This window comes from Mytilus edulis, chromosome 4 (assembly GCF_963676685.1).
Source record: "Mytilus edulis chromosome 4, xbMytEdul2.2, whole genome shotgun sequence".
Taxonomy (NCBI): domain Eukaryota; kingdom Metazoa; phylum Mollusca; class Bivalvia; order Mytilida; family Mytilidae; genus Mytilus; species Mytilus edulis.
The window spans coordinates 59,709,278-59,720,047 of NC_092347.1; the positions used below are offsets into that span (position 1 = coordinate 59,709,278).

Consider the following 10,770-nt stretch of genomic DNA (forward strand, 5'->3'; position numbering starts at 1 on the left):
ACGAGGAATACTGCTTTCTCAAAAGTTGCTAAGACAGGGCTATGCATTAATTAAATTAAGGTCATCACTCAAGAAATTTTACGGTCGCCATCATAAGCTGGTTGGCCATTATAACAAAAGTGTGTCAGAAATAATATCTGATATTCTTCCTCAGTCATAATAACCTTTCATCATTACCGAACTGAACAAAGAAATAACACGACGGGTGCCGTATACGGTGCAGGAAATGCTTACCCTTCCGGAGCACCTGATTTCACTCCCGGTTTTTAGTGGAGTTCGTGTTCTTTCTTATTTATTATTTATAACTGTTGATGTAAATGTCCTTTGGTTTTTTTAGTCTTTGATTACTCCTTTGTTTTGTTTGTTATTGTCTTCGAAAAATTCATACTTTTGTAAACAGGAAATTTATAAAAATGTCCACATAATTGATATTCATGTCAACGCGAAGTGCTGTCTACTGGGCTGGTAATAATTTATATTCTTCCTTTAATTATTCATTTAAACGTTCACTCGTCAATGTTTGTATTTCAGTTATTTCTTCCATTTTGGTTTTGTATTTATAACATAAACATTGGGTTTAAATTTACAATAATTAGAACTAGCACTTTTAATGACAGTCCTACCTTATAACAATTTATGACAGTTCTGACAGTTCTACCTTAGAATATTAAATGACAGTTCTACCTTAGAATATATTATGACAGTTCTTTCGTAGAATATTTATGACATTTCTGACAGTTCTACCTAAGAATATTTTATGACAGTTCCACCTTAGAATATTCTATGACAGTTCTCCTTATAATATTTTATGACAGTTATACCTTAGAATATTTTATGACGGTTCTATTGTAGAATATTTTATGACAGTTCTACTGTAGAATATTTTATGACAATTCTACCTTATAATATTTTATGACAGTTCTACCTAAACATTTTTTTAAAGTTTCTATCATAGAATATTTTATGACAGTTCTATTTTATAACAGCCTGACTACTGAGCTGGTGATACTTTCGGGGACGAAACGTCCACCAGCAGGGGCATCAACCCAGTGCTGTAAATAGTTATCAAAGGTACCAGGCTTATAAATTAATACGCCAGACAAGCGGTTTCGGTTAAAGTTTCTACCTTACATATTTTGTGACAGTTCTGACAGTTCTATCCTAGAATATTTATTGACAGTTCTACCTTAGTACATTTTATGACAGTTCTACCTTAGTACATGTTATGACAGTTCTCCTTATAATATTTTATGACAGTTTTACCTCAAAACATTTTATAAAAATTTCTACCTTAGAATATTTTATGACAGTTCTGACAGTTCTACTTAAGAATATTTTATGACAGTTCCACCTTAGAATATTCTATGACAGTTCTCCTTATAATATTTTATGACAGTTTTACCTCAAAACAAAATGTCTACCTCAGAATTTTATTATTACAGTTCTGACAGTTCTACCTTAGAATATTTTATGACATTTCTGACAGTTCTACCTAAGAATGATCTATAACAGTTATACCTTAGAATATTATATGACAGTTCTACCTTACAATATTCATAACAGCAGTTCTACCTTATCTTCATAAGAAAATGCCTGTGCCAAGTCAGGAATATGACAGGTCTTGTCCATTTGTTCTACCTTACAATATTTTATAACAGCAGTTCTACCTTATCTTCATAAGAAAATGCCTGTGCCAAGTCAGGAATATGACAGGTGTTGTCCATTTGTTCTTCCTAGGAGTTTAATATTTTTGTGATTTTAATTTTTAGAAATGATTCTGACAGTTCTACTCTCCAAGATATTTATGATAGAAGTGTTCTAGAACTGTTATATCAGTTCTACGACATAATTCAGTTATTAAGAGAGATTAGAAGGAACCCCAGCTGTAGTCAAGGTACATTTAACAAATACAGCCCGTAACAGAGTAGTGATCGAATTCGCGTTTCTTTACCGTCAGAATAAGTTACGATATCGACAAACGTATTTCAGAAGTGACATAATTTAATTTTCTTCATCGACAAAATATTTCATGTCCAACGTGTAAGTTTTCATTTTTTAAGTCGAAGTTTTTTTAACACAGTAAAACATTTTTTATAATCAACCTCTGCCATTGGCATTTTCATTTTAACGGTAAAGGATCAAATACGGGATCTCCGAAATTTCTATCAGTTGTTACGAGGAAATCATTATTCAATCGAACATATGTCTTTGTTCATGACACATATGATGAAATACAAAGGAGTTGAAATGATCAAATACTTTCGAACTGACGGAAACAAAAATACATAATCTAGCATGTGTGTTTTGTAATAAACAATGACTTCGTCTTACGAATCGACGAGATCATGTTACAGGTAACTGATCTTAGCTGTAGAAACAGTTGGTGCAACCTCGATAAAATCTTTATCAATTTAATATAAGCGATAAATATTCATGACTACAATGATATTGAATTTATTGGAGTCACATCCACTGTTTCTAATGTAAACATTAAATCGTCGGTTATCAGTGCAATGAAGTGCAATGAAGACACTTTTAAAGATTGAGATTGTTGGTTTATTCTTTACACCTTCGAGGTATTAAAATTATTTCAGTGTTTAAGTTAAATTTATTTTCAAATCTCTTCTGGTTAAAATTGTCGAAACTTCCGTTTAAGATTTCTGTGGTAAACTATCTATTCTATAGTTAGGGCCATTTTATGATAAATACCCTTTTGTACAAGAAAACTTTCTTTATAGAATTATAGATCTGCTGGTTATATATAACTTTCATGACGACGCGCTATGAAATTCAGATTAATTTATAAATGAAGTTGTATATAAATTTTTGGTCATAAACACAAATCTTTTAAACAGTTCGACGAGTGCGTCAATGTTACAGTAGTCTGTTTACTGTAAGTTACTAAGCTTGGCCCGATTCATCTGTCATTTATGGAAACTAATTCACCACTTTCTGAGACATTTATTTTTATTTCACCATCACACATGGAGCTTCATTTGTAACAAAGAAAAACTCTCATACATGTATATTTATATATTGGAAATTTATTTTTGTTTCCAAACAGAATTATAAGGTTATGTAAGCGTTCACTGCACAATTGTAAATTGTCTTCCTAAAGACCAGCAAAAATAAATGGCACAAGTTCACGTAGTCATACAAAAAGTCGTATAATTTACGTTATCGAACAAAAAATCAGAAATACGGAATATTATATGTGAATGGTTAGGAAATCCGTTTCCCCTACATGTTTTTAAAATCAAAGAAAAATGTTTTCCCTGATACAAACGTTTTAAGAACCAGCTTTGTGTAACCTATAGACAATTCGACTGGATATAAGGAAGTTAATATGTTTATTCTGATTTGAAATTATCTTTTAGAACATTTTTTAGTAATTGAGAACCTATGTTGTTAAGGTATGGGTTATAGGTAAAATGTTGCATGATCCCTTAAAATGACAGCAAGCGCAGTTTTCCGGACGATTTTCATTTGTACACTGCTAAAAACTGTCAGGTCCTGGCCATGGTATATTTTGGAGAATTTTTTTTTACTGATTTTTACTTAAAAAAACATTCTCTGTGTTTGCCATTGCAAGAAAAGGTTTTGCTCTTTATTTTGTCATATTAAGATAAATTCTCAACAACATTTTCCCGTTTAAACTGTACTAGAAAACATGGACATATTTTGTTTCATATTATTAAAATTATTTTCAATATTATCGGTATTAAACTTGATTATCGACACACGAAAGTTTGTCAGTATTGTCAATCTTTTTAACGTTAATAGTGATAACTAGTCTTTTGAAATTATGAATAAAGTTTGTGAAGGTTCAATCCTCCCCTAACATTGGAGAGTGGTGGATCAGCCAAAGAAGAAAAAGCCCAAGCAAATATCAGTTGGAAAGGACTGTATTCGTCAGATGAAACAGATTACGAAGAACAAAACGTATTACGAAATAACTGAAAGCTAGTTCAGACACCATTTCCAACTGATAACCAACGCAAGCTTTCCCACACTAAAATGTCACTACACTATTATAACTACGGATTTTCTTTATTTGGATGACACTTTAAGAGAATGGTTTGTGATATCCTCAGGAACTAACTGTCTTCTAACAGTGATACAGACCAAGTGCAAGTAAATGAAAATAACACTTTATCAATCTTGAGCTTTTTGAAATGCTATCGTTAGGAACGCAAAAAAAAAAACTACATGTAAAAGCCAAACAAGGATGTATCAGACCTAAGCACGTGAAGAGCTACATGTTAAGACCAAAATGGACATAAGACAATTTCGCCCCTCTTAATACAACTTCATCTATTAAATGTCAACATTGTCCGAGTGAAATGGAATGTTAGGTTCTAATATTTTTTTTTAATCTATCAGTGGAGAATCAAGGCAAAGTTTGTTTTGTTAACAATCGTATCAATACAAAAGAAACCGACTACTGGGATGGTGGTTCGATGTTAATGTTAATTATATATTGACATTTTTTAAAACGAATAAAGTTTTGTTTTGTTTAAAATATAAAAAAAATAGCATTGCCTTCAAAGATAGATTTATGATGAAAATGACTGTGTTCTTTTTCTGTTACAAATATCGTTCAGTGTCACGAAAAATCACAGAAACTCATGATGTAAAACTGTTTCCATGCTAGCTTAAATAATTGTCAGATTATTTTGGGCTGTTGTGATCCTTTTAGTTTGTAAACTCATTATATATACTACATGTATATGCCATCACGCGTTTCGTCTACAAAGGACTCATTAGTAACGTTCCCAAAAAAAATGAGAAAAGGCCAAAAAAGTAAGAAGTTCGGGAATAATGAAGACACAAAATTCCGATTTTTTTTCAAATACACCTAAGGTAGTGTACTATCAAAGTTTTATAAAGAGTTTCATTTTATAATTATGACCATACCAATGATAACTCATGTCAACACAGAAGTGCTATGTATCAAGACTTGAAAACTAATATCTCATAATATTCATTGAAAAAGTTCGTCAAAGTATTTTTTATGTTACGATTCAAGGGTAAATAGAAAGAAAAAAAGATATGATGTAATTTATTATTTAGTTAGACCATAATGTTTAAGCATCGGCATTACAATTAGTTATTTTTATCTACATGTGAATAGTTTATTACGAATAAAAATAAATATTTGTGACACTGAAATGCATTTGACTAGTGAGTACAATTGTCATTCGTTAAACCTATTTAGAAGAATAAATCGAAAATGTGTGTGCGTTTTATATTCTACATGTTAAAATTCTGTTGTTACTTTAACGGTGTTGTGCCGATTTAAGTTATAACAGATGCGAAATTGCAGCTCATTTCAGTGGTTAATTTCAACCAAAAACAACAGATTATGAACTACTGAAGAAAAAATTTGTTTTTACATTAGAGTTTATTAACATTTATCACAGTACAGACTACTGTCCAATGCGGTAATGTTATAGTCCAGACAACATTCTATAATTTTGTCGGTTTAAAAACATAATTTCCGACCATTTCTTTTCATCAGGGAAGTTATATTTCACATATAAATACATGCAAAACTCGTGATATATTTACTTTCAACTTAAATCGTTCTAGGTATGTTTGGAAACGGTTTTTTTACAAGAAATTTTCTTAATCTCCTTTTTTTTCTTAAATTTCTTTTAGTTTAAAATGACTTTGATATTTTGACTTCTTTAGTTTATTTTTTTAATTCTGCTCTGTTTTATGATGTGATTGTTTTTTTATTTTGCTATTATTACTTAATAACCATTGATATGTATTTTCAAATTCATTTTCTTTCAGTCGTGAGAGTCAATTTTAAAAATGAACACAAAAGTCGCCATTTGTCTAATCCTTCCCTGTATCATCGCACTGGTTTCTTGTGCTTATTTACCTGGTAACTATGGTTACCAACAACCAAGACAGGTGGCTCCTTATGCAAACTATGCTGCCAATAGTAACCAGGGTCTACAACAGGCTAAACTCTTTAACTACCGTGAGTACATCTAACACTGGTTTCAAATCAAATTTAGAAAATGATTAGGATACCACAAAAATCTGCATGTACATATAACGCATATTTATTATGTAGAATATTTGATTTTGTCTAATGCTTAGTCCGTTTCTATGTGTGTTACATTTTAATGTTGTGTCGTTCTTCTCCTCTTATATTTAATGCGTTTCCCTCAGTTTAAGTTTGTTATCCCGATTTTGTTTTGTATCCATAGATTTACGAGTTTTGAACAGCGGTATACTACTGTTGCCTTTATTTGAATTCCACCTAAAAATAGATTACAACACTATCTCAAAGTAGTTTTCCTGATTTTGGTGTGCTTCTACTGCCAAATTACAAATATATATCTTGTATAGCTTGGATTTTTCGTCAAGTGTGTGGTGACTATTTTGATGTACGATAATTTTGTCTACTATGACGTATCAAAATTATGTTTATTATTCAAATTAATACTGTATTCTGAGACTGTATTGAAATTATTATTATTGTTTATAATTTCATTATCAATCATTATTTTCTATGTCTTCGGGGGTTGTTCTTCTTAAATCTCTCAAACTTCACTTAAAACCGAATTTCTGTATAAAATCTATTCAATCTAATCAATTTACGAAAATTTAGTTTAATATTGATAAATATTTTATTCTAAATATTTAAATTATTATCGAAATTATAATCGTTATCATTCATTTCATTATCAATTATTATTTTTATTATCATTATTTAATTTTCTAGTTCTCGGAGGATTATACTTCTTAAACCTCTTTAACTTCACCGGAAACAGAATTGCTGGTTAGAGAACATTTTCATGAGCATATGAGGTAAGTTGATTTAATGAAATTTTAAATCATTATTCGCTTCCCAAATAAATGTTAATTAGGTGGTAAAGAAAAGACTTAAATGTAATTTGTTGGAGCTTGGTCTCAGTGGTTATGCTGATAAATAACGTTGAAAATGTATATATTTTATGTAATTTCTTTTAAAATTAAAATAAAAAAACACCTTCTTTGTTCCGTTTAACTGCAATTTTTGCTACTATTAAATCTTACATCTATAAAACTGTATATTCTTAGACACATTTTTTTTAATTGTAAATGAAATCGTTCACGTAAATATTCTTTGTATATTAGTTTGAAAATGACAAGTGATTTTAGCATATACTGACTTACAATGCGGATGTTCAACTTTGTGATACTGATAAAAAAAACTATTTAAAAAGTGAATATATTTCGAACTTTATACTCTTTTTGTAGGTTAACAATTAGTATGATGTACAGTCATTGTAAAGATGTATGCCAGAATGTCGAACATCTGACATCAGATCAGAATTACTTCCAGCATCATTCATCCAGTTGTAACAAAATGTTTGCTTAGGCAGTACATTATTGGTGTGATATGTTCTACAACAATTGTGAATAAAATAAAAATGTCTCTACCAACCTTTTTGTTACATTTTTCGTTTGGCAGGTCAAGCTTACGAAAAAAATTAACCTCCTCGTTTAATGCAAATAAGTGACTTGATGATAATATTACAATTATTAAAAGTCTCAAGCCTTGCTATGGAAATCCATTGTTTTCGGTATAAAAGTATAGATCACTTTCGAGTTTGTCCTTCACTGGAAATAAAATTCGTCAATTATGCGCGCCTTTATGGCGTAAAAGAGGGACGAAAGATACCAGAGGGACAGTCAAACTCATAAATCGAAAATAAACTGACAAAACCATGACTAAAAATGAAAAAGACAAACAGACAAACAAAATTACACATGACACAACATAGAAAATTAAAAAAATAAACAACACGAACCCCACCAAAAACTAGGGGTGATCTCAGGTGCTCTGGAAGGATAAGCATATCCTGCTCCACATGTGGCACCCGTCGTGTTGCTTATGTGATAAAAAATCCGGTAAATAGTCTGATTCGGTAGGTCACATTCATGAAAGTGAAGGGTAATTTACCAGATATAGGGGATTACATGTATTCCTGCACTATTAACGTTCATCAAGCGTCTTAGTGATCGTCATTGTGCAGGATCAACTAGAAGTAAAGTGTGTTCTGTAGTCTTAATCACAATTGCCTAATGACAGCAGTGCTGATTTGTCAATTATGAGATTTTGATTTGCCGAATAATTCGTGCAATATGCATCATAGTTTTCCAACCACTCACTCAATATTGGAACGGAACTGACGATGCCCCTATAAACGCACGAATGATGTTTCACTAAAACCAAAGTTTTTACGGAAATGCATCGAACTCGAAAGTTGTCTATTATTTCGTTATTTCCCCAATTCTTTTTTAACTGTATGTTGTGAACAAAACTGTTTAGTGCGTAAAGTTTTTCTTGTTAAATATTTACAACGCAGAAAAACGTTTCCCAATGAAATAAATTGAATTAAACCCAAAACTAAAAAGGTCTATACGACAGCGCACATAAGCGATATTAGTTACGAATAAGAATAGGTCATACAATTTCTAGCCAATTAGAACACAACGAAGTGAAAAAATTGACCAAAAGCCAATGTTGCATTTATACAGTATGCAGCACAGAACGCAACTAAATGAAAACATTTACCAAGAGTCAATGTTACAATATTGCAGTACAAAGCATCTTAAAACATCAAAGAAACAAGAAAAAAGTTACAGCACTTCAATAAACAAATGTTTCCGAAATGATGAAAACTGACAAAGAACAACATACCAAATCGTCCCAAAATGAAAAAACTACGCAAGAACAAATACCTACAGCTAGAGATGAAGATGATTTTAGAGAAAAAACAAACACTCCGTTAGGAATAAGACCTTTAAAAAATGTATTCAGTGTTTCGGTTGAATAATGTGTTATATAGTATGATTTGTTGTCGAAATGATTATTAAATTGCCTTTCAAGACCATCATTGCCATATTACCGAAAAAGAATGTTATACTGAATGTGTTTCTTCACAGGAAAATGCCTGTACCAAGTCAGGAATATGTCAGCTTTATAAATATTTTGATATGAGCGTCACTGTTGAGTCTTATGTAGACAAAACGCGCGTCTGGCGTATTTAATTATAATCCTGGTACCTTTGATAACTAGTTACCCCTTCGTTTGATGTGTTTGACATTTTTATTTTGCCATTTGATTAGGGACTTTCCGTTTGAATTTTCCTCGGAGCTCAGTTTTTTTGTGAATTTACTTTTTGTATTGTCTCGGTGTTTTGTACATCCAAAATTCATGGATTATTATTTTATGTTGCTGTTAATTTTCGGTTGGATAATCTGTTATGTCTTATCGTTTGTAGCCCAAATTACTATAAAATTGCCTTTCCATACCATCTTTGTCATGATAATTGTTTGGACATATATTGTTAAAATAATTGTATATAGTTTGAGATTGCATGTTATTTACGTAAGCGCGCCACTGTTTTTTTATATCCTGTGGTGTTATTCGTTGATGGAATATTTTTGTTGTTGCTCTGCGGTTTGAATGTTGTATCGACTACTATATCATTCGTTTGTGCGTGTATCTGTTATGAATGTTCTTTTGTACTGTATTTCTGCAACGTAGTATTTTAGCGATATTTGTTAATTTTGTCATTAAGCAGGAGGTATTGCATGTCATTGAACCAGGTTCAACAGGCAGTTGTTATCAAATAGTTAGTTTATATGTGTGTCGGTGTTTGTCTAAATCTATTTAAGACTTGTATGGATAAACTGTTTAAGAAAAAATAAAGCCTTATAATGATAATTGTATCTAAACCCAAGTAACTGACCGTGCTTGTCGGCCTCAGCTCCATGTGTTGATTTCATGGATAGAAATTCAAAGACATATAAGAGTAGTACTGAACAATACCATATTTGACTTAAATACATAACAATTCAGAATTCAATGTTTACATAACAGATTCCATAAGATATAAGCAATAGGAGGCATTTACCAAATAAACAATAAACAAGATATTGAAATCCAAAGTATAGATATACAATTTAGACGAATCAAAATCAATTGACATTATACATACCAACAAAATCAGACATTGTCTACAACGTATTTAGAATGCAGCATTATGGAAAAACAGGAGTAACCGGTAGTTTTTTTATTGCTGGGTTGATAATGCATCAGATTAAATTCAAGTTTCCAGAAGTGTCATCAGCTCAATAATCATTGCTTTAGTGCACCATATGTTTGTTAAATTTACCAGTTATACATTTAGACAAACTAATAAGAAACGGATTGCAAATCTATCAGTGGTATATGACCTGAGGTGGAAATGGTTATACGTTCTTTTGACATACAGCCTTTCATATTATTAAGTAGTTTAACGTCCTTGCTTTTCTAAGTTGAGGGGTTTGAACATTCATGATGAAGGTAAACCCAGAAAAGTATTTAATGTAAATATATAGAGTGTTGTGTTTGTATTTCAGTGATATGTAGAATGTTATCAGCTCTCAATTCTTTGTAAACTCTTGATAACGTACCAACCTGCAATACAGGATGTCATTGGTTTGATTTCAAATAAATTGTATTTACTGCTTTTCTGCCAAGCATTGGACATTATTTCATTAAGGATTTAGTGTAACAAGTGGTTGTTTCAGGGTCAGAGTATTGTGTCCAAGTCGGGTGATATGATTTCTTTTTTTTGTGACTGCTATGTTGTGATTTACCTCATTAAAACATTGCTGTTAACTTATATATTATGGATTATTGAAAGAGTAAAGTTATCAAAACATAAATACAAGGTGTTATGATTGCCAATGAGACAACTATACATTAAAATAAAA

General features: G+C 31.1%; 1 long non-coding RNA gene across 1 annotated transcript; it reads left to right on the forward strand.

The window, feature by feature from the left end:
• Positions 1 to 5,525: 5,525 nt before the first annotated feature.
• On the forward strand, positions 5,526 to 7,446 carry LOC139518485 (uncharacterized). Its single transcript, XR_011663373.1, has 4 exons — positions 5,526 to 5,592; positions 5,800 to 5,992; positions 6,743 to 6,828; positions 7,261 to 7,446. It is a non-coding gene; the product is annotated as an uncharacterized lncRNA (long non-coding RNA).
• The last annotated feature ends 3,324 nt before the right edge of the window (positions 7,447 to 10,770 follow it).